The sequence below is a fragment of the Eublepharis macularius genome, chromosome 1 (genome assembly GCF_028583425.1).
Source record: "Eublepharis macularius isolate TG4126 chromosome 1, MPM_Emac_v1.0, whole genome shotgun sequence".
NCBI lineage: Eukaryota > Metazoa > Chordata > Lepidosauria > Squamata > Eublepharidae > Eublepharis > Eublepharis macularius.
The window spans coordinates 205,187,295-205,215,291 of NC_072790.1; the positions used below are offsets into that span (position 1 = coordinate 205,187,295).

The 27,997-nt window shown below is 41.0% G+C and overlaps 1 protein-coding gene across 1 annotated transcript in view; it reads left to right on the forward strand.

The window, feature by feature from the left end:
- The first annotated feature begins 1,307 nt into the window (after positions 1-1,307).
- Positions 1,308-27,997, forward strand: part of SLC8A1 (solute carrier family 8 member A1) — a 415,429-nt gene continuing 388,739 nt past the window's right edge. The window contains exon 1 of the mRNA XM_054984910.1: positions 1,308-1,354. The gene's annotated coding sequence lies outside the window, so the exon portion shown is untranslated. The remainder of the gene's footprint in view (positions 1,355-27,997) is intronic.

Sequence of the window (27,997 nt, forward strand, 5' to 3'; positions counted from 1 at the left end):
AAAACATATATTTGAAGTGCTCTACAGCTGTAGACTGTAAACATTTCTGGAGGTGAATAGGAGGGGGCAGAATTGGGAACAGTTGTTCACTTTCTCATTGCTTCTTGTTACATTATCAAGCATGGACATCTGGTAACCAGCCATGCTAAATGGAGCATGCCATCCATGTATGGGAACAACCAGAATCTCAGTAAGCCCCATTTTTTTGCTACCAATCTTCCATTGCAAAAACAGAGGGAGGAGTTTTCAAGGGCATGGCAAGCGATAATTTATGGTTGATGGCCTACATCCTACTTGGCAGATCACAAGCCCCATAGGAGTCCTATCTTACCCCTTTCCACACTTTTCTTTCCCCTTTTTGCCTGTTGGCTTCTGACTCCTCCTTCCTTTGCCTCCTTGTTCTTTCAAAAACATTTACATATTTTCAAAACATTGGAAACAATCCCCTTATCTCAATGTTATTCTGGCGTCAGCATTTGGGGGAACCCCAGGGGTGGGAGTTGGCACACAGGCTGCATCCATCATAGTACATCATAAAGATAGTAGCCAGTTCTTAATATGTGCTATTGTTACTAATCTGGGAGCTCCCTTGCACATTTCTCTCTCTCTCACTTGCGTGTGTGTGTGTGTCTCCACAAAAATGTGACTCTTAACTTTCCATCATTGCAGACATGATGTATATTGTCTTGAAACTGTTCCAAGTAACTTAACAAACAATCCCCTGACCTCTAAAGAAAGTAAAAAAGGTATTCTTAGAAATAAACTGCTGGGAACCTTGTGAAAGAGGGGAGGGTGGGGAATATGTCTTTTCCATGTATATTTAGTGGGTCCTAACAATTACTGTACAAATATTTTGAGAACTAGCAGTCAAACAGTCAAGGGATACACGTGAGACTGAAGCCATTTTAAGTGCAGTGTAAGCCTAAGCATCAATTTTCCTTCGTTGCATATACTAGTCTCAAATGATTTGTTCCAGCCAGCAACAAAAAGGAATATGTTGCCTTCGAGTTGATTTCAAAAGAAAATAGTATCAGTGTTGTGGCACAGACCAAAGGTTGTAAAAGGTGCCAGGCAGAAAGGGTGATGCTTTTTTATCATTTATGTGTTGGATGAAGCCGAAAGCTGCCAGATAGCTTCTTTTCGACAGCTTGGAGTTACTGTTGGGAACAGATCCATGTATGGAAGCAAAAGCAGAAAAGCAGAGATAAGCTGCTATCCAGCTATGCAAACCATGTTTAGAGACACTTGAAGGACAAGCATCCAAACTCCTTTCTTTCTGGTAAATTTAGAGGAGCTATCAGATGAGGTCCTTGTTCCTTTCAGACCCACGCAGAACTGCTGAGACTTGACGGCGGTAAGTGGCCAGAGGTGGGGGGACTAATTCACTTTACTTTTTGTGAATGTGTAGGTTTCAGCAATATCCCGAGGAAAATTGTTTGTGCTGGAGGCTTTCATAGGTTTTGTTAAGAGTGAGCTTTTGGCTAAGGTTGCTGAACAATTGACATTGAGCAGAGCAGGACTGCTACTGGAGAGGCAGAGAAACTTTCCTGGGAAGGAAGGAGGAAAGTAGCAAAAGAAGGAAGAGAAAGAGAGAGAGCATTTCATCACAGGTGATTCTCTGTTGGGATTTATGAATTGACTGGTTCTCATTCACCAGGACTGATAAGGACAGAAACCTGCCATTGTTTCATTTTTTGTGTGTGTCAGTGCATTTCATGTCTCTGGAATCTTTTTACTTTCATTTTAAGAAATGGGTCTAGCTGAACACTATGTATTGAGTTGAATAGTTGTAGGAAGAGCTTTCGATAAATAATGATTTATCCTTTGGCAGCTGAGGCCCCATCTCTTGTTCAAAGATCTTTGGATGACTTTAACTGACAATGTGGTATTGGGAAAGACTTGCCTCCCTTCCCCAGCCATCTGCATGGCTTCCTATAAGTTAACATCTCAAGGAAGTCCTGGCGTCTCTGAGAAATGGTTCTCCTTCAAAACAATACATATTTAACGCAACGTTAAATATTGCTCAACTAAAAAGAACGGGCAAACTAATATAGGACCTTTATTCTGCAGACAAGCTGCCTTTTAGAATTAAATCTTTAATGAGGAGTTGTTTTATATTGTTTCAAATGTGACTTTTGACATGTTGAGTTTGTATAGATGAAAGCTGTTAATTTTGAAAAGGCTAAAATCCAGTTGGAAGCAGGTCTGGGTTTTATACTGGGGGGGGGGCACAGTATCCTATTCCTTTTTTTAAAATCTCTTTTTGGAATCAGACCTGGGATTAAGGAAGATTGTAGCCATAGCTGGAGAAGACCTCTAAATTCCTTTGCCTTTACTACAGAAATAAGATTTTTTCCCAATCCATTTCCATTGTATCTTCTTTTTGGATGAGTTTTTATGGTTCTAAATCTGTTGAAACAGCTGATGTATATCAACAATTGCATAAAAATAGTTATGCAATTTTTCTCCCAGAAATTCTGTGTCCTTACTTGTTTACAAGCCACATAGATTTGTGAAGACTAGTCCAGGTACTTCCTTTTGGTGTCGCACCATTCTATTGTTACCATTCTAATAATAGCCTTCTTTAGGGTTGTTGTAAGATTAGATCAAAATAATATATATGAAGCACACTGATCACTGAAAATTCTATTTAAATGCTAAGCATTATTGTTACTACCCCAATCAAAACACCAGCAGATCTATTCCCGAATTGTAAATAAAGGGAGAGGGTTTAGGTAGGTTTAATAAATATGTGGGAACATAATAAATACACAGGCTAGAAGAAAGTTCTAGATGAATTCATAGATGAATTATTTAGTGCAGTCCAGGAGATAGTTACCACATATACTTGGAAGTTAAGTTTTGCTAATTTCAATGAGAAAGACCTTCAGAGATATGTGCTTCATATTACTACCTTTAACTCAGATTGGGAAAGTGGATTTAAAATTTTTACTCCTGTTCAGAGCTCAACTCTCCAGTCTGTAGCTATTAAATTGCTGGCTGAGAGCAGGGAAGTCTAAACTTTGTATTGCAAATGCATGTAAATACATGCACGCGAGCAAATCCATATGACTCCATGCACATCACCTGCCATTTCGCTTTCTGCAGCTGCCGTGGTATGCTTGGTACCGTAGATTCTGTCCTGTAGCTACATTGTTCCGAAGACTTAAGTTTTCTTAAGAGGAAGGAGCAATTTCCATTAATTCTACCTCCTGCTGTAGCTGATGAAGCCCTTAAATTTTGATCCTGGGGAGTCAGGGGATCCTCAAGAATAGCATGGAGGCTACCTGAGTGGCAACCCAAAAAAGGGCCTTCTCAAGTCATGGGCCATGGCACCAAAACTTTGGAACCCCAGGGAGGTTCATCTGTCTTCTTCTGTCGTCTTTCACCAGTGGGTAAAGACTTTTTTTCTTTCATTTGGCATAGCCCAATAACTGTTATTGGTCCTCTTCCCTGTTCTTGGTGATGTGTGTGCTTTTATTTAATTATTTTATACTATTTTAAATGTTGCTTTTAAATGCTTTAATTTTTTTTAGTATTCGCCACCCTGGAGATCCTATTCGGGTAGAAAGGAGGCATACAAATGTTTTAAATAAATATAAATAAGTGGAGGCAAAGGGGTGGTCTGAAGAGGGAGAGGCAATTGGCAGATGCAAGATCCACAAGCTGATAGCTTCACATATTTCTTGGCATCAAGTTCCACCAATTTTTTAATTTGAGAGCTCTTCATCTGTAAATTTAATTGTTAATTTTCATAGTGTGATTTGGGGGACAATTGTGAGCAACGTAACACAATGTTTTATATTCTTGCATGATAGTAATGGTGTGAAGGCAATATAGAAAATATTTACCTAAATGATAGCAGCATACATCACAGCCTGCCTCTCTTGTACTGCATTTCTGCCTGCTCCCCAATTGAACAGACTAGAAGTAAAATCACCCAGGCATTTGTAACGCATCATATGTTGGAGGGGAAACTCTCTCATTCCTTAGACTTGATTTGTGGTGCTCTTGCCTAAAAGTTGGTCTCAGCTGTTTGTATGTAAGAGGAGATGGTATAGTCCTCTGAGACTGCTGCCCTAAACAGGTCATTTCAAATAATCCTTTCTGTTTTCTTTGTCTATAGATCTAAATGAGGAGGGATTCTGTTGATTTTTATTTTTATTCCCACACTTTGTCTGCAAGGGATTTGTACAATTTATTTTCATGAATATATAACAGCAAACACTTGAACTGGAGATACAAAAGCTTTGGCAGGTATCTTTGAAAAACATTTTACATGTAATATTCAAAGGGATTGCAGTTATGAATTCCTAAGGGACTCTAGTTCACAACTGGTGAATTTTACAGACGCACCTAGGATTTAGGGATGCTCAAAAGAAGTAATTGCTGTTAATGCATTTTTATGTGCCAAAGAATACCTTCTACATTGATATTACCCATTTTAAAAGTAAGTAACAAAAAATGTTGGTTATAGACATCAGTCTCCAGAACATGCCACAGTTCTCTGGCAGGGAAGGGCAGCTGATGTCTTCAATTCATTAAAAAAAGCATTTTCCTAAAGCTCGAGACCACCACTGGGCTCATGACAGACTCGTGACAGACTCATTCACTGTGCTTTGACAGCAAGCTTTGACAGTATTTTGCAGCAAGTGCGAAAATGGACCTAGTCTCACATATTAAACCTTCCCAATGAGTAACATCTCAACATGTTGCATAAATGGTCATCCAAACCTAACCATGTTTCTTCAGTACTCAGTGTCAGGCTATGGATGATAGGATATGGCAGACAGATCCCTGTACCATTGCAACAACAAGTCCAGGCTCTTGGTTAAATGGTTTTATTCCGAAATCAAATCATTTCCATATATATGTCCATAGGATTACTCAGAAGCAAGGTAAGCATCTAAGCTAAGAGCAACTATTTGACAGGAATGGGAACCTGTGGAAAACCCCTTCCTCTTAACACACACGTTTGCTCCTTCCCCCTCCCAACAATAAGCATGGTTTTGGCGGGCACTTTGTGTGAGAACATCCTGCATATTTGTACTATCAAGTTGACTCACTAGAAAGCAAGACATAGCAATGAACAGGACTGAATAGTATACAGGGTCATGAGGACTGAAAGTTTCTACAGTTTGCTAGATAAACACCTGCAATCATTCTGTGAAAGAATTGAACAGAAGAAACATTTATGGCACTGGTAACAGGATATCAAGGTACAGCATGCACCATTGATTTAAACAGCATTAGCATTGGCATGTATGGGGCTCAGACATGACACTCAGTAGCATTGATTTCAATGAGGTTTACATTAAAATAAGTACATTTAGGATTCCAGCCAAAATTAAAATTCATATTTAAGATTCTGGTTTTTTTATTTTGTTGTAAACTAGGTGATGATGAGAATTTCTTTTTCCTGAGGCGTGAACAACAGTGAGGAGCCTTTTCGATCTTTTCTTGAATTATAGACCCATAGGGTTTGAAGGGACGTTTAGGGTCATCTAGTTCAACCCCCTGCACAATGCAGGAAATTCATAAATACCTCCCCCCCCCCCACACACACACAGTGATCCTTACTCCATGTGCAGAAGATGGCAAAACACTGTCAGGATCCCTAGCCAAACTGGCCTGGGGAAAATTGCTACCTGACTCCAAGGTGGTGATCAGCCTTACCCTGGGCATGTAAGAAGGAGCCACAAGAACTAAGCACTGAAGAAGTAGGCCTTCTGCAGCAGTTGGAAAGATTTTCCTTTAAATACTGCATGACAGACAGACATCAATCAGAAGAAGCTTTTCACAGCATGATAATACTAGATTGGATCTAGACTAAATTTTCCAGTGGCAGACTAGAGTTTTCCTGCCTCCCACTTCAGCCCACTGATCTCCATTAAATACTGCTCCTGGGGAATAGGGGACCCTGAGGAATGATAAGAAGTCTGCAGCAGCAGCAAGAAATCATCAGAAATTGTCAATTTAATCTGAATTCAACCCAATGTGACAGAAATTTTTCATCTGTTGAACTTCTTCCTGCTACTGCTGCTAAAGGTACAGAAGCCCTGGTAAGAAAAAGTGACAACTACAGCCACCAATGTTTTACTAGCAGTGGCTTGAGAAATGGTTCGAGTATCTCAAGAAAGTGACTCAAACACCTCAGGGCATTGAGGCAAGAGAAGGTGTGACTAGCTCATATCTTTTGACCAGAATGGTATAATGGCTAGGGTGTTGGCCCAGGACTCGGGAGACCCAGACTCAGAACCCCACTCATGAAGCTTATGGGGTAATTGTGGATAGTCCCAGTCTCTCTCTCAACCTAACCTACCTTAGGAAGTTGTTGTGAGGATAAAATGGAGGGAATGACAACCATGCATTGTGCCATGATCTCCTCACTCCCTCTCCCATGTTCATTCTATACCAATCTGACATCTAAAAGGGGCACTCCTTTACATTTCAGCTGTATATCCCACTTTTCTATAAATTCAACTCAGGACAGCCAGAAGCAAAGGAGGACAGGAGGATTCCATTATACAGAAGATAGAATTTCCCAGGTGGTGCTTCTTTCCCCCTGCAAGACAAGCTGTACCTTCCAAAATTCCTTTTACTAAATCTATAATAGTAGCATAGGAGTTCTGTCCTGCTTTTTCTCTGCCTGCCCAACTCAAAGTCACTAACAGATAATAAAGCAGAGCACCAAACTAACATTTTTTTAAAAAAAATCTTTAAAATGTCACAACAGCCTTTAGAAAAATATACAAAACTCTATCCAGCAATATATCTATAAAACCAGCAATTAACAAAAATATCTTCATAATAGTGTTTCAACATGTTTCTTTTAAGTATGATTGTTTAAAAATTTGTGTTCTTGGCCTCTTCTTGGCCTAAATGGGGAGAAAGTATTCCACCCCACTGGGGGGATTATGCAAGAGGCTGTGCTCCATCCCCCAGCATAGTGAATGGATTTACAAGAGGGATTCCTTTTCTCTCATCAGCTCAGGAGCATTTCATTTTAATACTGATAGAGATGTACAATCACATCTGGGCCTTCAATTTGCAGGTGAACTAGTTGTTCATTACTAGAGCTGGATCAGTATTATCAAGTGTGAAAGGGCATTTGAGCATATTTACTGCACAGTCCCAAGTATTTAGAAACTCCTGCTCTTTCACACATCACACATTTATCTTAGCAAATACCAGTGTAGCATTAGCTGCCACACACAAAACCACATAAAGTTACACTGTTCTTAAGAGTGATAACAACTTGTGGCCGTATGCGTCAAAATGGGTTATCCATTTGTCTGTGAGTGGTCTATCACATGAACCAGCTATGAACAAGAATTCAGCGTCATCTCTCTGCATAATTTTGAACAAGTTGCATGGATTCTTTTCCTGTGAACAGCTTCATGGGAACAATTCCAAACTGATGCAACCCGTTGCTTTGGTTTTGGCGTTTTGTTTTTGAAACAGAACTCAGGCCAAGGGCAGAGGATCCCTGATGAGGAAGTCTACCACAACCCCCACGGGGACGCTGATATTCACATAGCCAAAAAAAAATACTGATGAAGCGCAGGACTCTCTGGAACATAATTTTTTGCACAGCAACTTTTGACTCAGTGCAAGCCCACTGCACATCTCCTTCTTCTCTTAAAATGAATCAAATATTTATGTCACAAATCCCCAAAAGTTGAATAGCTTTAAAAATTTCTTCCTTCATTTACAGTTTTGTCAAGATTCCTCTGAGACTTCTAAAAAAATTTCCTATATGCTTTTGAAAGTGTTTTTTGTAACTTTTTATATGGAGAGTCAAGAGAAACCTGAATATATGCCTTTCACCTCTATTAATCGCCACCACCACGACCACCAGGTTTGGCGAGCTGTCAGAAATCAGCTAAAGTGATGCAGCCCTAGAAAACAATGGTTTGAAGTAATGTAATTAAGCATTGCAGTCCCACCAATGTTCCAAAAAGGGCAACGTGAAGGAAGGCTGTTTCCACAGTGCCTTAAAATAGCGGCAGGCTCCTGGAACGCTGGCAGCTTCTTTGTGCGATATGAGCTGAAAAAACGCCCCTCATCCGTTTTAAAGAAAACATCGCGCAAAGAAGCCGCCAGCGTTTCGGGAGCCTGCTGCTTTTTTAAGGTAGTATGGAAATGGCCAAAGTTAAGATTTCCTGTGTGTAAAATGCATATTTAAACTTGGCATTCCAAAACAAATGCAATGTATATGAAATGGTATCTACTATTTTCATGTCCATTTTACATCCTGCTAAGAATAGCTAAAATAGCTTCTTAGCAGAAATTCTCCCAACTATGGCTCATTTTCCTCAAATCCAAGGTTCCTTAGCAGAAGGAAGGTTCATTGTCTGATATTTCATTTATTTATGGACTGGGATTTGTTTTCTGTCCTATGCCAAAATTTATCTGTTTGTTTATTTACATTATTTATATTCTGCCTTTCTCACTGTGACTCAAAGCAGATTACATAGTGTAAGTCAATATGATCTACAGCTGCGACATCCAATAAACAATGCAATAGGATTTGGAAAGCATACAATTTGAAAACAAGCAGAAAGCTGATACAGAGCTAAAACAACACTGAACAAGCATAAACAATTTAACGTGACACATTAAACAATGCAGAAGTTTCCTAATAGAAGCATACTTACAGTAACAGACAGTAAACAGTAGAATAGCCTGCAGCCCATATCCCCGGGATCGAACTCAGGTCATGAGCAGAGCTTTGGCTGCAGTACTGCAGCTTACCACTCTGCACCACGGGGCTCCTTTTACAACCCTCTTACCTGTGTAAAAAAACCCTCCTGAATAATTCAGTTTTGCATAGCTTTTCGAAAGCCAGGAAAGTGAGAGCCTTCATGACCTCATCAGGCATTACATTCCATAAGGTGAGGGCCACAACAACGAATGGATGTGTATAGGCAATTGATGACTTTGCCCATTTGCAAGATGCTATTTGCAGGAGGCCCTGTTCAAGTGAGCAAAGCTGCCGCGGCAGAACATTGAGAGATGGTCCTGTAGATATGTCTACAAATCATCCTGTAGATATGGTCCTGTAGATTATGAACTGGATACTGTTATTTGTAGATTTGTCATCCCACCTCCCCACAAAGCCTTATTCTATCCCCAAGAAAGTAGGGAGGCTTACAGTAAAAGTTCAGATTAATTTCAGGTCTGGATTGGAGGAGGGTATGCTCTTTATTGTCCTGAATTTTCAGGACTCTGCTTACCATTTCAGGATTTCTTTTGGCTTTTTCAGGTCTTAAAAATATGGGATAATTTTAGCAATTGCCCTCCATTTCCCTGCCACCAGATGCATCAGGAGTAGGAAAGGACAGAGAGAGGAGAAGCTGGTCTTCTCAAAGAGCTGTTTTGCGGAGTCTCCCTCCCTTTATATTTTAAAAGGCCATCGTTTTCTACGTGAGGACCTGGCCTCCTAAACCAGGGCCCCCAAATTAAATATAAGTAATATTAAAATAGATCAATTGTTAGCAAACTAATATACTGAACATAATAAGATTGAATATAATGTTGAATGTAAAATGTAAAATATAAAAGGCTGTACGTAAAGTATCTAAATGTGTATGGGGACACAGAGGGGAAATATTATATAGTTTCAGTATTCTGATATATTTTTTGCCTGTATTTTATACATACTCTGTTTGCTTTTTATACATTTCATTCATTGTTTACTATTTAAATAAATGGAAGAAAAAACCCAGGGGCCCCCATAGAAAATAATGGCCCTTTAAATTTTAAAGAGACTGGATACACCAACTAACAGCTGATCAGGTAGACTAGGCCTAATGGATCCATTATTTCCTGTGGGCAGTAGACAGGCCAGGTATACTCATAGAAAAGGCCAGGGCTCCCTGATTACCTGTTGACCCAATCTCCAGTCCCTTCACATTTTAAAGGGCCATTATTTTTTATGGGGATCGACTTGACTTCTGATTTTGGAAGCCAGGTCTTCCCACAGAAAATAATGAACTTTTAAAATTTAAAGGGAAGGAGTCTCTGCCAAACAGCTTTTTGGTGAGACCAACTCCCTCTCTTTCCCTCTTGGCCCATGAAACATTCCCCAGATTCTGGGAGATCAATATTTGTTACTCCAGGAATTTGGGTGTGTTTGATGCAAAACTAAATGATTCAAAATGGCTTTTTTACATAGATAGAAGGGCTGTATTGTAGAGAGATGATCTCAAGAGATGCTTCACTAACAAGTTAGGGACCATAGACTTCACCACTATGTTGCTTCACCACACACTGTTGCTTTAAATATGTGCTCCTATGTACTACCTGTTGCTTTACGTATAACTCTACTAGTAGTTCTATATTGTCTAATGTTAGCCCTAGAATTGCTTATGCTCTGTCTTTGTAAACTTGCATTTATTTATTCTGTGGCATTGTTTACTGAAATGTCCTTGACTTGACTGTGCTAATCTCACACTATGTAATCCGCCTTGAGTCTCAGTGAGAAAGGCGGACTATAAATGATAAAAATAAACAAACAAATAAATTTTCAGATATCCTTGAGCCAACCCCAAACAGCTAATTCCTGGTTTATTTTTGGCTTGGGTAGATCCAGATCCACACCCCTCACTGCAAATGATCTGTGCTTGAAATGTAGGTCACTTTAATGACCTGACAATGACCCTAGAGAATATGTACCTTCACTAGTGATACAGAAAGTTTTGTTCACTGACTGTATAGGTACAAAAACTTCTGCAGTATGCAACAATTTATGAATGTTGCTTATTTGCCAAGGTAAAATATGCCCATAACCTCATAACATGCAAAGCAAATTATTCAGGAGAGCCTGTAGAAATGGCTGTCCAGAGAACTGCCAGGTTGATGCCACAAACTGTGTAGTCACAAAGCTGCTTGACGTGGCATCCATTGTGAACTTTGAACAAAATATCAATGTTAGAGTGAGGAGCTCAATTCACATGTAAAGGATCAGTTCAATTACAGGAAATTCTATGGTGTTTTTGTGATGTTCACAGCATCCCTATATGTAATAAACCTTGTCTATCCTGTTGAACTCCCAGTTCTTTATCCTTTTATTGTATTTCTATGGGTGGGGTGGGGATTTGTGACTGTAAATTATGAGTAGTTATGCTGGATTAATCATTCTTGACCCACATCAAATATGATCACCTCAGACAGAAATATTTAAAACTAGATTTCTCACTGAGATTATCCGTTTTGAAGTAGGATATTATTCTCGCATAGAGGAAGGTGCTTCCAAATAAGTCCACAGAAGAGGTTTGATGATAGCGGAGGATGGCTAGGGCTACTGCCACTTGGTGATGATTCTCCATGCATTAGGAAGAACTTCTTGACAGTTAGAGCGGTCCCTCAGTGGAACAGGCTTCCTCGGGAAGTGGCGGGCTCTCCTTTGGAAGTTTTTAAGCAGAGGCTTGATGGCCACCTGACAGCAATGCTGATTCTCTGAACCGAGGCAGATCATGAGACTGAGGGCAGAAAGGGTTACATCACTACTTAGTTCTCATGGCCCCATCTTACATGCCCAGGGTAATGCCAATTGCCACCTTGGTCTCAGGTAGCAATTTTCCCCAAGCCAGTTTGGCTAGGGATCCTGACAGTGTTTTGACATCATCTGGACATGGAGCAGGGGTCACTGGGGGTGGGTGGGGGAGGTAGTTGTGAATTTCCTGCATTGTGCATAGAATCATAAGGTTGGACTTGTCTTTTATGAGAAAATCCCTTTGTGGGTCTCCCCAATTGAAGCATTTACACAACCTAACTTGAAAAAAGAGGGGAAAGCCCCTACCTACAAGGTACTGTTGAAACCAGGAGGTCTATTACAAAACCCAAACGCAATGACAGATTTAGACGTTGAGTTGGGATGGTGGGGCCAGGCACAATTGGAATCTAGATATAAAAAAGACAAGGTAATGGGCTTCTACGAAAAGGATGAGAATATTGATATGATAAAGTGTGGTGCCAATGTTAAAACAATAAAGTATATACTATGTCTTTAAATATGTTAAATAAATGTTGGAAATGTGAGAGTAACCCGGGTTCATATTATCATATGTTGTGGACATGTAAAAAAGCAGCAGAGTTCTGGAAGATGGTCCACAAAACGACTCAACAGATACTTAAGATTTCATTGCCTTTGAAACCAGAACTCTTTTTATTAAACCACATGGTGATTCCAGTTGATAAAAACCAAAAACATTTGATTTTGAATATAATCACAACAGCCTGAATACTATATGCGAAACTTTGGAAAACGACAGCCATCCCAACACAAGCAAATCTGATTGAAAGGATTCTTGAGACAGCTGAAATGGATAAATTGTCGAGTTTATTGAAAGAGATGGACAATACAATATATAATGACATTTGGGATCCATTTTATAGCTGGATACAGAGGAAATCTGAAGAAACCTAGCTCTTAGTTAGGATGAAGACTTTTATAGACATTATTTAAAATGAATGGAAAAATTTGCAAACAAGTGGCTGATCTGCAGAACAGATTGATGTGATAAGAAATAGATTGAACAGTGCAATGTATTAGAGTGATATAACATGAACTTCTTTTCCCCATCCCTCTTTATTCTGTATTCCTTTTCTTAGTAAAAAATAAAAAATAAAAAACCTATTTAAAAAAAAGAATCATAAGGTTGGACTAGACGACCCTTGAGGTCCCTTCCAACCCTATGATTCATGCAGCTTGTTTCCAAACAGATGTTCTCATCCTATCCTTTCTTCAGCCCCCTGTGGCCATACACCCCCTTGCCCCCCCTTTTTAAAAATTGGCAATTGCTAGCACAATCATGTTGCCACAATCTACTAGCTTCTCTGAATTTTCATTTTTTTAATGGTAAGTCTCCAGGCTTTTTTGCTCAGGATGACTCTGTATTGAAAAATTAAATTCAGAGGCTTCACTCCATTCAGAGGGTCTAATCTATTGTGCCCTTAATGTTACAATGTTATCATGCTACAGTGTTCTATCAATTGCCAATATTTTTGTTTAAAGGCCTGAGAAAGTCCTCTAGTTGCCGAGGGGGAAAATAGCAGCTGTGGGTGCTGAGGTTGCGATATTTGAGGGACTTTTAAAAATGCTCATCTTTCTGCCCATACGGTATGGAAAGGAGTTTTGATTGATTTGACTGTGACCATATCAAACCAAGTCTGGGAAAGATCAGAGAGCAAAGTAGATGAAAACCTGGGAAACTGGTGATTGGGGGACAATGTTGTGTGGATGTTCCAAAAAGCCCACTGCAGTTTGGATGATAAACTGGAGTAAAACCTCTGGGTGGGAGCAGGCTATGACACCTCAATCAGTCAGCATTTGAATCACCACTAAATTCTTTAGCTCAACTAACTTGTTTTTAGGGCTGAATTGGAGTCTTTAAAAGTTTGTCTACTTACATCACTCACCCATAAGCAAAACCAGCATTTACTAAACAAACTTCTTCTCTACCTTTTAAAGTGATGATGGCTAATAATGGGATTCCATATTCTCCCAAAACAAATAGTTTTATCATTCCTACTCATCATTTGTGTCGTTGGTATTGTTTTTAATTGTGTTTTTACAAGTTGCTGCTTTTAGTTTTTGGAAAAGCAGCACCATAACATTTTAAATGCCCTGACTTGGATAGCCCAGGCAAGCCCAATCTCATCAGATCTCAGAAGCTAAAAAGGGCTGACCTCCAACAAAGACCATGGTTCCAGAGGTAGGCAATGGCAAACCACCTCTGTTAGTCTCTTGCTATGAAAACTGACCAGGGGTAACCATAAGTCAGCTCTGATTTGATAGCACTCTCCACCACCACCAATGTTTTAAATAAATAGATGGAAACTTACCTTATTTCCAAGAATGAAAAAAAAATCCTGCCATGGATTCCCCAACTGCTGGCCAGTATTCTGCCTGGTATTGCTAGCCCCAGCAAATAAATGATTCTCAGAAACCATTTTCCTGCTTTTTCGTAGGATACCTATGGGGGAGTTGCCAGATTTCACAATGTATCTGGATTTATTCCATTTGTCAGAAGAACATTTATAAGTTGCCTTGAGCAAGTTCTCTGGAGAAGCGGCATATTTTCTATATACATACATATATATTTGCCGTACTATAACAAGGGAGGTCTGCGTGTAGAGCAGAAGCATGTCAAATCTCATAAATGTGTCTGCAAACAGGAATGGGTCAACTATAGTGTAAGGGCAAAGCACTGCTACAACTGCATCGTGGCCCAGAAGTCAATGTTAGGAATTGGCAAGCAAACCAAAGAGGTTTAAAAGTTTTACATTAATTTTTCCTTAAATCAGTTTGCACAGTTAAGACCCATGGTGGCCATAGTATAAAAATTAGATTTTCACAGGATTCTCATCTACTTGGTATGTTATATTAGCAACATTTGCACATGCCACAGAAGACAGCACTCAACAGCACAAAAGCACTTTTAGCATCATATGTTTTAATGTTCCTTCATTATAAAAGCTTCTTTGAGCAATATCTCTATACATATATTTATCAACAAGACAAATAGACAGTGTTAAGAGAAGATTTTGTTGGGTACTTGTACCTGTCCCTTGATGAATATGAAAACTGCTGTCACATGGATGAGGTAACAGCTCAGGTGTTGGTGATGGAAAGTGCCATCCTGTCGCATCCAAAACCCCTGCTGAGGTTTTCAAGGCAAGAGACTAACAGAAGTGGTCTGCCATTGCCTGCCTCTGCACAGTGCCCCTGTTGTTCCTGGACAGAATCCCATCCAATTATTAACCAAGGTCAACCCTTCTTGGCTTCCAAGATCTGATGATATCTAGCCCGGACTATCCCTGTCAGGGCAAGTAGCTCAGGGCAGATTCCCAAATATAGAGGTTGACCAGTCATTCAAGCCTCCAGGAAACTTCTCAGTAGGCCACTGCCCTGAAGGGCCAGCTCTTCCTGGGCCCCCACCCTCCACAGATATCCTCCCAGTCCTGTTCCTTCCCAAGGGGCACTTGGTAGCAGCTCACCTGTTGCCAGCATAATCCCCATGAGCTGGTTGGCTTAGTCCAGTAGGGTGGAGTCAGTGTCTGCAGCTGAGCAGCTGACGAAAAGGCTGGTTGGTGGGGAGCCTGGTAAAATTGTGTGTGCTCTTATTACTTTGATTAAGGTAAGTGGAAACACATTGTATGTAAACATTAATGAGTAAGGGGAGATAAATTTAGTTTGGTATAATTACTGGAATCATATTATTATGAGGTTGTAATTTCTAAGTTGAAGCTCAGTGTGTTCCTTGTTCCAAGAGGACTGCATTGAAAGACTTTGGCACTTGGTAGGCCAGAAAAGCTGGACTTTGCTCACCACAAAATTCTATCAAATAATAACCAATTGCTTAACTGAATTCAAAAACATTAACTGCTGAAAGTTTCTGTTTTCTGTTACACCTGTGCATTTCGTTTAAAAATTCTAGGTGTTTTGTTCTGACTGTTGAAAGGCTTTGATTTAAAGACATTCCTTAACTTACGTTTGTCTTGTAAGTTTGGTTCCTAAGTTAGCCCCATAGAACCCATACTGAAAGAGGCTATACCAGCACTTCCTCAATCTGCACCACCACTGCTGGGCTTTGGCAGCGCTCACTAGCTGGTGCGTTGTCATCACCTATCCCCAGTGTTGCAGCTCCTTCTTTGGCCTGCCATGCTACCTGCCTCCTGCTGCCACTGGCAGCTGTGGCTAATCATCACCTGGCTCAAGCAAGCCTAGGTGTCAGGAGGTGGGTGGCCCTCCAAGGGCTGATTAGGAGCTCCTTCTGCCTTGGACCTTCCATCAGGAGAGTGGGGTGGGATGGTCCACTTCAAAGCACTTTTCAAGGGATCCCAGTCTGCCTCACCCATATAGCTCTTCAGAGCTTCATCGCTGTGGCAAGTGGTACAGTAAGAACAGAATACCATTTTCTATATGCATTATATTGTCTTTCTCACAGCTGGATACATACATGGCTTTGTCCTGCAGCAGTGTTAATGGAGCCAGTTTGGGGTAGTGGTTAGGACTCTAATCTGGAGAACCGAGTTTGATTCCCCACTTGAAGGCAGCTGGGTGACCTTAGGTCAGTCATAGTTCTCTGGGTGCTCTTTCAGCCCCACCCACCTCACAGGGTGATTGTTGTGGGGATAATAACAACTAGAGATGGGCACGATCGGCATTACGATAGAAAAATACCCACGATAATGGCATTCGTGCGATCAGGACCCAGCGGATTGGTGCCGTCCACGGCAACAGATCCAGCGGTCGGGGGGGGGGAGTGCTTGCTCGGGGCTTGATCGGGTCAATCGGTATCTGATCGTGATCCAGACACTCTGGTGCCAGCAATCTATTGCCCTGGCAACGGAGCCAGGGGAATGCCTGAGCTGTGTTTCTCCTCCTTCTGTCGCCCTGGAAACCCGAATGGAAGCCCAGCTTGCCTTGATCAGCAGGGCTTCCTTCCAACCATGGAGCAGCATCGCACTCACCAGTTGGGAGAAGAGACCCAGGGGAGGGAGGGGGAAGGGGGTGTTCTGTAGCCATGGGCACTCCAAATGTTTTTTGCTTTTTAAAAAAAATGGGGCTTTGTAGGAGGAATGGCTGTTTTTCTGTCTGTCACTCTCTGTTTTTAACCTGCTTTTAAAACACTGTATTTTGTGGGAAAACCTCATTCACGGCTCTGTGTGTGTGTTTAAAATATGCTTTTGGAAGACTGGCTGCTTGCTTTTAAAATCGGGTGGGGAGGAATAGAGGATTCTGTCCCTGCTTTTTTTTAAAAGCTGGCTGAAACATGTTGACGGGGTGTCTCTCTCTCTCTCTATTTGGAGAGGCAGGGATGGGTTAAAATCTTTTTTCCCCCCTCTGCTCTAAGTGTGTGTGTATGTGTGTGTGAACGTCCCCTCCCTGAGGGGAGGCAGCTCATCGCCAGGTTAAAAACTCCCCCCCTGCTCTAAGTGTGTGTGTGTGTGTGTGTGTGAATGTGAATGTGAATGTGAATGTGAATGTGAATGTCCCCTCCCTGAGGGGAGGTGGCTCATCGCCGGGTTAAAAACTCCCCCCCCTCTGTTCTAAGTGTGTGTGTGTGTGTGTGTGTGTGAACGTCCCCTCCCCGTGCCCACCAGGCCTGGCGGTTGCCGCCACCACCCACCTTCCCACATAGCTGGAAACAGCGGGGCGCCCCTCCGCTTTGGCCTCCCCAATCCGATCCTCGGATCAGAAACGGGAGATGATCAGTGTGGATCGGTGATTTGGGATCGTTGCCAGCACCAATCCCCGATCAGCTTGATCGGTAATTTTTTTTTGTTCGTGCCCACCTCTAATAACAACACACTTTGTAAACCGTTCTGAATGGGTGTTAAGATGTCCTGAAGGGCAGTATATAAATTGAATGTTGTTGTTGTTAATGCTATGTCACTGTTCTCTGAGGTTGGTACATTCCCCCCGCCCTTCCCCTGACAAGCTTATATCTGCTCCACCCCTACAAATATAGTACCATTGCAATGTTAGAATGGAGTCTGCAACGTGGTAAGGTGATCATGAAAATGAGTTTCCAGGGATACTTCTGGATGTAAAACCAGGAGAGTGAGTCAAGATGCTGAAAAGTTGACAAGTCTCATACAAATAACCAGGGTGAGCTTCCAGAATTACAAGACAGCAGCATATTATTATTAATTTTTAAAATGTATATCCCACCTTTCTCCTTAAATATAAATCCGGTTAATGCCCAACAGGAAACAGAAAGGAAAAGGTTTCATTCTTGTATCAAAAGGCATAAGTGTGGAAGACGCTTATTTAGAGTGATACCGAAAAAGAATGACAGCCCCTTTGCCTTATTTACTTAGAATAGCCAAGAATGTGGCACACAAGGGACGTGAATTGGCAGCTAGTGAGTGACGATGCTGCTCAAGAGGTCTTCCTTATTGCCAGGGCCTGAAGCATAGTCAAATAACTCCTTATGTTTAAGGAGCCTTTTCATTTACAGCTAATTCATGTCTCACAGACATTTGAGATTCCTTCCATGTGATGTTGCTGAGTCTTACAGAGTGTGTGTGCCTTGCCCAAGGAATGAGGAAACCTCCTGAAGTTAGCAAATTAATCATAGGTGACATCACTCTCTACCATTCACTGCCCTTCTAGGAAATCATTGTTGCTTTCTTTGGAAACATTTATTTTGGGTGTGTTTTCAGCACACACGGACATATATATTTTCCTTTTCTGTAAGCCAAGGTCATGACTTGGATAAAGCCTGAAAAGTGTAGAAATGGCAATGCGCTCCAGGTGAAGGAGTTCTGGGAGAGCACAGTTACTTTTAGTTTTTCATCCTTCACCTCAGATGCCCCAGTGACTACCTCTCAAGAAGACCCTGCCTGTGCAGGGCTTTTCCTTGCGCTTTGTTCCCACCCTCCTTCCCAATAGCGCAGCTGGCAGACTTCTGGGAAAGTGCAGAACTAAGCAACAATTCTTTCAGAAGTTTGTCAGGCTTCTCTGTAGAAGCTAGAAGGGTCAGTGTTGAAAGAATATTTTTTAAAAAATCTTCCCTCTTCGTTTAGCAGAGCTGACAGGTCAAGACAGTTGCACTCCCCACTGAGTCAACCAGCAAAACAAACCAGAAATCAACCTGCCACATCTCTGTTCCAACAGACCAGAAGTGGGAATGGCAATTTATTGTAGGTATGATGGCTAAGAGCACGAGGACAAATAAATTAATTTTGCCAGAATGTAATCTCAGTACTTAGGACTATCACCCAGTGTTAGGCAGACTGTAAATATTTTAATAAAGGATGGGGCTACCTTTAGAAGTAAAATGGCACCTGATTAATTTTGAGTTCTTTTAAAAGTTCTGGACCTCTTGAAGGTCTTCAGTTCATTAATTGGTTTGATTAGATCTGCAATGTTAACTGATTTATCTCCACATGGTTTGAACTATTCTTCTTCACAGGAAGCTGCTTTGTTCTCTCTCATAAGTCTCTTTTTGGAGAGCTGGATTGCTACAGCTAAAATACCACCTCAGCATTTGTATGAGATCCAACACTGGTTAGGCGCAACAAGTGTATTTTACTCCAGGTTGGAACCTGTCCTCTATACTGCTTTTTTTAAAGGTCTGTGAACCGAATGTAGAATATTTTAGTGAATCATCTGCATTTTAACTGATTAATTCTTGACTAAATTTAAATGTTACTGGAATCTTTATATGGATACTTTTTTTGAAATATAGAAGGAAAGTATGAGGCTAAAGATGTAATTTACTGTTAGAAAGAAAAATGTTCATTAATATTTCCTTTTGCAACCCGTTACAATAATACACCAGAAACAAAATCCACCTCAATAAATAAATATACTTTCAATTCTCTTTCTAATGGAATCAAATATATATAATTAAACTGCATGGCAAAAAAAGTTTTAATCTGCTTTTTAAAAAATCAAATAATGCATTAAAATGTATAAAAACGCAACTAGCGATAATGGTCAAAATAAACTGCAATCCTGCAGGATTAAAATAAACAACTCCAATTTGTTTTTGAGCAGGGAAGAAACAAGTAATAATGAGACACCAAAATACAGATTGGACCAAAAACACAACAAAACAAATCTACTGAATTAGCAAATTGACTTTCTGACTTCCAAGGCTTACAAGTCTATTGTTTACATCATTCAGACAAGCATCTTTTTCAAAAAATCTGTGGCAAAATCGCACAAGAAGACGGTTATCGCGTCTTCTCGCGCGACTTCGTGCAATAACAGCGTCTTCTTTCACGATTTCGTGCGAGATTTCATTGTTTTCCAGAACAAGGTAAGCCGTGTGGAAACAGCCAATGTCACATGTTTCTTCTGCTTGTTCCAGCCGCCGGTAGGTTGATCTAAGAAGAGTAACTGACTCAATATTACCCAATGAGTTCCATGACTGAGAGGGGACTTGAATCCAGGCCTTGGTAGTCATAGTCTAATTGAATTGGTTTTTATACTATTTTAAATGTTGCTTTAAATTTAAATTGTTTTAAAATGTTCTTTTAAATTGTTTTTAGTGTTTTGATGTTTGTCCCCTTGAGGACACAATTTGGGTAGAAAGGCAGTATACAATGTTTAAATAAAATAAATAGATAATAAATACACTCCACCATTGGCTCTGAGAAGGCCTGCTTTTCATGTTGAAAAAGTCTTGATATTGGACCTCTCTGGGGAATAAGTAGCAACTGCTGCCAGCCATCTTCCATCATACCCAGTGAGATTCTCTTTCAATTCCCAGAATAATGCTGTCTGCTGCTTCTGTGGGTGCCATCTTTAAAAACTTTCTGATGAAAGCCACATGCTTTTCTACATAAAGTTCCCTCAAAAGGAAGAATATGCTTTCTATGAAAAAAAGGAAACATAGGTTTAATTTCTGGCTTTTACCTTCCTTGTATGCTTTCCCACCCTGCACTACATTCAGAAAATGCCTTATCATCGACCCTAATGGAACTTGTCCAAGTTTGTAGTCCATTCCGCTGGCACACATATGTATTATTCATTAAGCCAGTGAATCCTAATGATACTGCAGGACCCATCAGTGAGTTGCAGGCACCACATGGGTTAATCATTTAGACACTGGCTTTGTCAAGGCAAAAACTTTTGGCAAATCCACATGTCCTGGCGCATCCCGGCATCAGAAATTGCGCTAGAAAGACGCTATACTTCCAGAAGTTTAGCGAATGTTTGCCGCAATGCCAGGACGTGTGGATTCAGCCTTAGGTTGCAAGCACAGTGCTTCCCCACATGTGTGCAGCTTCCTGCAATCAGTGGGATCAGAATCCTGCTCAGCACAGTGCCTAGGCCTTTACCAGGATCATTGACCTTGGAGCATGAATGGAGAGACCTATATGCAAGTCTCTCCTTGAAGCCACAGCTGCCCATGTGAAGACAGATCATGTCCAGAGCTAACTTTTTGCATCTGTAATCTCAAAACACAATGTGACTTCTTATTGTTGGATTCATTTAGGAGAATATCAGTCCCATCTTACGCAGAGTTACACCTTGAAGACAATAGACTTAGAAACGTGTAACTATGCTTAGAATGGCAGACATTGTATGAGACTGCAAGTATGCAGATGCTGCATTCAGACATCTCAACAAATCCTGGTTGTGTGACAGCAATATATCCAGACATGCTTTCTTTTGCTTCTCCTTCTGTCCCTTTTGAACACTGAAAGGTTCAAGACTTCCTAATTTGGAACAAACTGCAATTTCTTGTGATGTCAAAATACAGCAAACTTTGCTACGCTTACATACCTACAGGATTAACCTGCAGTTTAGAATTCTAGTTTATCAGCAAGAGAACAAACAATGGTTTGTAAGTTTGCCTTCCTTGAACCATCATAACAAACTACAGTTTGTTCCAAATGAGGAAATCTTTGGTCTCAGCTCTCTACAAGAGGAGAGAAGGGAGAAAAGAGATGGGAGGGAGCATATAAGCCCAATGATTTCCAGGCTTGAGCCCATCACAAACAATCCAAGGTGTGTTCATGATATTTGAATACGCTATTATGTGGGGCTGCTGCTGAAAAGATCACCCTTCTGTTGTAGTCTTCTCCTTTTCCTGTGAGATGTAGCATCACTTAACATGTTGTGATTTCAGTGTATTATGTATTTTACTGCCCCTGCCTGTAGCAGTCAATGATGTAGGATGGGATTCAGAGAAACGCACAATATGATGATGTTACAACATGATGTCAGCAATACTACATCTTAGCCTAGAGGGAAAGATGTTAGCCTTGGGATACCATTTTTCATGTTGGGCTAGGGACTAGGAGACCCCTATTCAAATCGCCATTAACCTCAGTGGGTGGCTTTGGGCCAGTCACTGTCTCTAAGTCACTGTCTCTCATCCTGTCCTATCTCATAGGATTATTGGAAGGATAAAATGGAAGAAGGGAGAGAAATATGTAGGCCACTCTGAAATCAGTGAGGGAACTGTAGGGCAAAAAAGTACTGAATAAATAAAATAAATAATTTTCATAGCAGTCCCTTGTTGAGTTGAGAGAATTTTCTTGAATGTCTTTTCTCCCAAATGCCATTCAGTCCTCACTTCATGGTACTAGTTTAAAACCAGAGCCATTTTCACACTGCTTACCGGTCACGGAATATCATGCCAAGCTCCTGGAATGACAGCGCGATTTTGAGCGAGAGTTCTCGTGTGAAATTGCCCCCCCCCCGGAACTTCCCACCAGAGGGGATCACATAACAGTATCATGTTCTGCTGTTTCATTATTGATTGTTTTTCTTCCTTTCTTCCTTTGCTGATCCTGGAGTTGTGAATGGTTTCATGGCCTTATTTCATTCTTGGATATACTGCCGTCACTACTGGAGCCTAAAAATAAAGTATTGATTCTAAACTTCTATGAAGTTTCAGAAGATGATGGAAACCACTACAGAAGCAATTTATAGGCTGAGCAAATAAAAGAAAAGTGAACTTATAAATAACACAGTCTTAAAAATACAGTGAAATCAATGGAGAAAGTTCTTAAACTGTTCCAAAAATCCGTGTCTTTAATATTGAAATAGTATTTGTTGTACCATTGGCATTATTGTCATTTAAGGTTCATTGATATGTATACATAATGAGAAACTATACACAGTATCAATTAAGGAATGCACTTAGAGCTACGTATACTTTTGAGTAGATATTCAAAAAGGAGAGGAACAATCTGTTTACTGCAGGCATGTAAGTATTGGCTAAGATATTGAATCTTCATAGATCTATGAATAGTCATCTTTCATTTTGTTGGGCTCTGCAATAAACTGGGGCAAGCCATAGGGATATAGTAAACCATTCCATCATAGAAATAACTCATTCACACTGCTGAGGCACTACACTTAAATATTAGTTTAAAACGGGTCATTTCGTAGAAAAAGAGCTGGAGGAACTCATTAGCATTATTCATTAGCATATGCCATGCCTTTGTCATCACCGGAAGTGTGTCATTGGCATAACTGATTTGCATATGCCACACCCCCTGACATCACCTATCCTGGCTGTTTTGGACCCAATCCTGGCCATTCAGGGCCGAAATTGGGCCCAAAATGGCAAAAAGGGGCTGAAAATGGCTGAAAAGGGGCCCAAAATGGTCAGGATCGGGCCACTGCTGAGTGGAAGAGTGATCCACCACCCATCAGAGGCCCGATCCAGGCCATTTTGGCCCCAATCCAGGGTGAAACGGGCCCAAAATGGCCAAGAGTCAAGTGGGCGGGGCCACCTGGCATGTGACCTCTTTGGGGAACTGCCGGAACTGCATTCCTGTGCGTTCCCCCTCAAAATGAGCCCTGATTTAAAATAACTTTTAAAAACAAATGTAGAAAACTGCTTTCTCTGCAAAATCGAATTCTATTTTTTTCCAAAATGCTTCTTTCTGAAAACTGTGAATTCTGTTTCTCTTTCTTCATGTGACCCATGATTTAAACTAATTGAAGATGTTAATGAAGATAATGTTATGCAGGTTTTTGTTAGCCGCTTCAAGCTGTTTATCAGGAAAGGAGGTAGTATGTTATGAACCTGCGCAGCAGCTCTGTTCTTTGAAATAGTTTGTCTCCTTGTCCCTTTCTGTTTTAGGGTGCATTCTGTTGCTATTCATACAGTAGGGGCAGACTGCTCATTTAACTTACAGGGAGATTTCCACTGGGCCACCACCTAGAGGGCTGCTGGTGGCCAGAGGCAAGTATAACCAAATCTCTAGCATTGTTGGGGGAAAGTAGGCTGATAAATATTTCTAAATCAATCAAATCAATCAATGTTTTACTAAATTTAAAAAGGAGCAGAAAAGACACTTCTGTCCTAAATTTCACACATGGGCAAAATCAACAGCTGCCTGTACACATACATTCTCTGTGGCGGCCCCTACCCTGTGGAACAGCCTGCCTGAGGAGGCCAGGGGAGCCTCCATTCTCCTGGCTTTCGCAAACAATGCAAAACTGAATTATTCAAAAAGGCTTTGTATTCAGATGGGAGGGCTGTATTGTAGGGAGGAGGTCTCAAAGAGGTGCTTCACTAAGAGACCATAGCTTTCACCACTATGTTGCCTTATACACTATCTGTTGTTTTAAATTTACACAGAACTGGGTAGTTCTGTGTTGTCTAATGTCAGTCCTACAATTGCTAATGCTCTGAACATTTCCATAACTCTAGAGTGGCTTCTTGCTAATGTCTTTGTAAACTTGTATTTATTTACCCTATGGCATTGTTTATGGAAATGTCCTTGATATTGATTGTACTAAATCTCATGCTATGCAATTCACCTTGAGTCTCAGTGAGAAAGGCGGACTATAAATGGCATAAATAAATAAATAAATAAATAAATAAATAAATAAATAAATAAATAAATAAATAAATAAATAAATTGCATTCACTCTGACCATTTAGTCTGAAATTGACACAATGAATTAATCCAATTTTTACAGTCAATCCAGATGATACCATGGCTGAATCCACACGTCCCAGCGCCGCAGTAAATGTTCGCTAAACTTCCGGAAGTATAGCGCCTTTGTAGTGTGATTTCTGACGCATTGTGCAATCGTGCTAGAAAAACTTCCAGAAGTTTAGCAAATGTTTACCGCGGCGCCAGGACGCGCCGGGACGTGTGGATTTGCCCCATATTCAACCTGATGCAGTCTATGTTTTAAAATTGTTTCTCCATCTTTTACAGACCTTGTTTATGGCATTTTTTTTCATTGAAAAGACACTTATAGGCTGTCCCATGTGAGCAGTCAAAGCACAGTTGGGATGCTTTTTGTATTATCTCTTTAAAATTTCTTCTCTTCCTTCTACTTCCACCTTAATCAATTACTCACTCTCCTCTTCCTGAGCTTGCCAATTCTGTTATGCTAGAATGCTGTTGTGGCCTCAAACAGACAGTGATTTTGACATATTACAAAGCAGTCCTTAACTCTTTCCCCTACCAAGGTGCTACTGGACTCATTTTTGCTGCAACATACTAACATAGCTGTCCCTCTGGAATTATTAACATGAAAGAAGAGGCTTAACAGGAAATAACACATTAGGCTGAGAACAAAGGCAAAACCAGGAAGTTGTAGGCTCTTACCTGTGGGGATGGGTTTTTAAGGGGAGCACAGAATTACGTTAAGTGTGGGGCCTTGGCTTCAAATCTGCCTGCAGCTGAGTGTGGAGAAGGAATCCTTCGGAAGCACAAGGTCATACTGTGGAACTAGACTTGCACTGAGCTAAGCTACTTAAATCTCACTGAAGTCAGTGGAATTTTAAGGGTCTGCTGGCAGGATTGCAGTCTCAGTGTGAGTGGTTGATTTCTCTTTTCATATCAAATTCTTTGACTGTCAAAAAGGTCTAGCTGTTTGCAATACATGTTCAGTGATGTTTGTTGGCTCAAGAGTAGGGTATGTCTCTGCAGCTGCTTCAGGTCAGTAAGCTCTCACAAAAAAATGAAATCCCCCCCCCCATTTTAACCCTTTGGTAAGGATTTAAAATATTTGTAATTAAGATCCATGATCCAAGAGTTGAACAATGACAACATCTCCATTCAAAATGATGGGGTGGGGGTAGGGGGATATTTTGTGAGGGGAAAAAATATTACCAAAGGGCAGAACTGGAAAGTAAGATTCCCCACATTTTTTCACACAAAAGGAATGCAAGAATTAGACTTGCCATCCCCCCCGTATAGGGTGGAGGAAACCCTACTTGCCACACCCAGCCCTGATCATCTGGCTGGTGGGGAGGAAAGGCACAGGGCAGGGAAGCGCATGTGCGCACTCCCAAGCTCCCCCATTGCATGGGAAATGGCATCATTTTCCAGTGTGGTGAAGAAGCTGCACAGCATGCCGAAACCCAGTTCAGTAAGAATCACTTCCGTTCCCCCACCCCCACCCCTGCTTTGGCCCCTGAAGACTCCACAGAAGTGGTGGTGGTGGCACAAAGGAGACAAAGTGCCAGGCTGCCTGCATAAAACCTCGATGTAGATCCAAAACAAAGTGCTTGCAAGATCCTGGCCAATGCACAGTGCAGCCTCAGGAACTCTAGCACCTCCCAGAAGTGCAGCTGGGCCTAATTATGCCTGAGCCTACTTAAGCTGAGCCCTGGAAAGACTGCCTTGCTGGGTCAACTGGTCCACTAGGCACAAGCTTTCCCACTCCAGCATCAAGATCCTGTCACCACTTGAGAAAACTAGACTGGCCCTAACAGGAGCTAAGGACAGATTAGGGTCAAATCCACATTCACCCATTACCCGCATGTTTATCGGATATCTTCCGTTTGCCTCCAATCTGCGATTTTTTCCCTGTTCGTTCACATTCCTGCTTCCAATCCATCTTTCTCGCGCATCCCTCCAGTCACACGGCCGCTCGAAAACCGCTTTTTTGGGCGGGACCTTTTTTTCCCCGCCCATTTTTTTTAATTTTTTTGAGTGCACTTTTCCGTTATTTCGATCTTGCCTTATAAAGAAACATCATTGAAGATAATGATGCCTCTCTTTCCCCCACTGACAGCACTGATGGCTCTCTCCCGTTTCTTTTTTGGAAATTTGGAAGCATGGGGGAAGCTTTCGTGGGCATTTCCTATGCAGGACAGTTCAGTGCCTGAATTTTACTGAAGTTTCACTTCCTTGGAGTGTCATTATTTCGATATTTCGTAATTTCGATATTACAGTAATATAAAATTAAAAAAATAAAAAACAGTTAAAAAGGAAGTTTCGCGAGTCCGTTCTGAGGATGGATTCACCCCAAAATGATTTTTCAAACTACCAGATTTTATTCAGAAACAGCATAATCAATAAATCCAATGCTATGAAGTCAAAAACAGTCTTTTGCAGACTACGGAGCACTTGCAAGTTGAATCAGCCAATAGGAACTCTTGGAACGGCCGGAGAGACAGGAAGGGGGGTGGTTTTTAAAAAAACCACGTAAATTGCGCATTGGCCCGTTCACGGCCACAGTGAAACTCCCGTTGAAAACCTGTGACCACATATTCGGGAGAAATGCGAATGAAATGCATCTGTTTAATGATGTAATGTGACCGTCACTCGGGATTGTGTGGGGAATACGGGGAACATGCGATTTAGAATGAGTAATGTGGATTTGACCTAGGTATTCTACTTGTTTAATGACTACTGAAACCCTTTCTGAGTTGGCAGAAGTGCTCTTGGTTGTAGTCTTGGAGACACCTAGACTGATTGTTCTAGGTGATCTCAACACCCATGCTGAATGTTCCATATTAGGGCTGGCCTGGAATATTATAGCTTCTTTGGCTACACTGGGCCTCTCTCAAATAGTGATGAGCCCAACATATAAAAGAGGCCAAACCTTGGACTTAAATCTTTTGCACTGGGCATTTGAGAGGAAGTCTTCTATCAGGATTGGAGATTCAGCCTAAACTGTGGTCTAACCATTATCTACTAAAAGTGAAGGTGAATATGGCCCCAACACCACACAAAAAGAAGGGTTTGTTTAAAATGGTCTGCCTATGGAGGCTCATGGAACCTTCTGGATTCCAGAATGCTCTTGCAGATTTTAGAATTCCAAACATATGCTCTGTTGAGGCTGCTGTGGAAACTTGGAATGTGACCAGACTGCCCCTCATCTAGAGAAGAATGGAAGCCATCTAGAAAGACTGGCAGAAAACTCATACTGAATCTGATAAAATGTGCTATGAAATGGTGGTGAAAGTAGCAAAGAAACATTATTTCTCTGCAACCATTGCATCAACTGGTTCACATCCATTCCAATTGTTTAAATCTTCCAACTCCTAAATCTGAACCTTCACTGTTTCAAGAACATCCCTGCAAAGTTTTTTGCTGATAAAATAGCATGAATATACTCTGATCTGGATGCCAGCTGTAACATAGGGGAGGAGGAAGAAATGCTCAGTACATCATCTGGTCCACTTTGAACCATTTTGACCCAGTTACAGTGATAGATAATGACAAGATCCTTCCTGACATCTATGAAGGTCCACTACTTGTACACTGCATCCTAGCCTGCTAAAATCTTGTAAGCCCCACATAAATGAGCCCT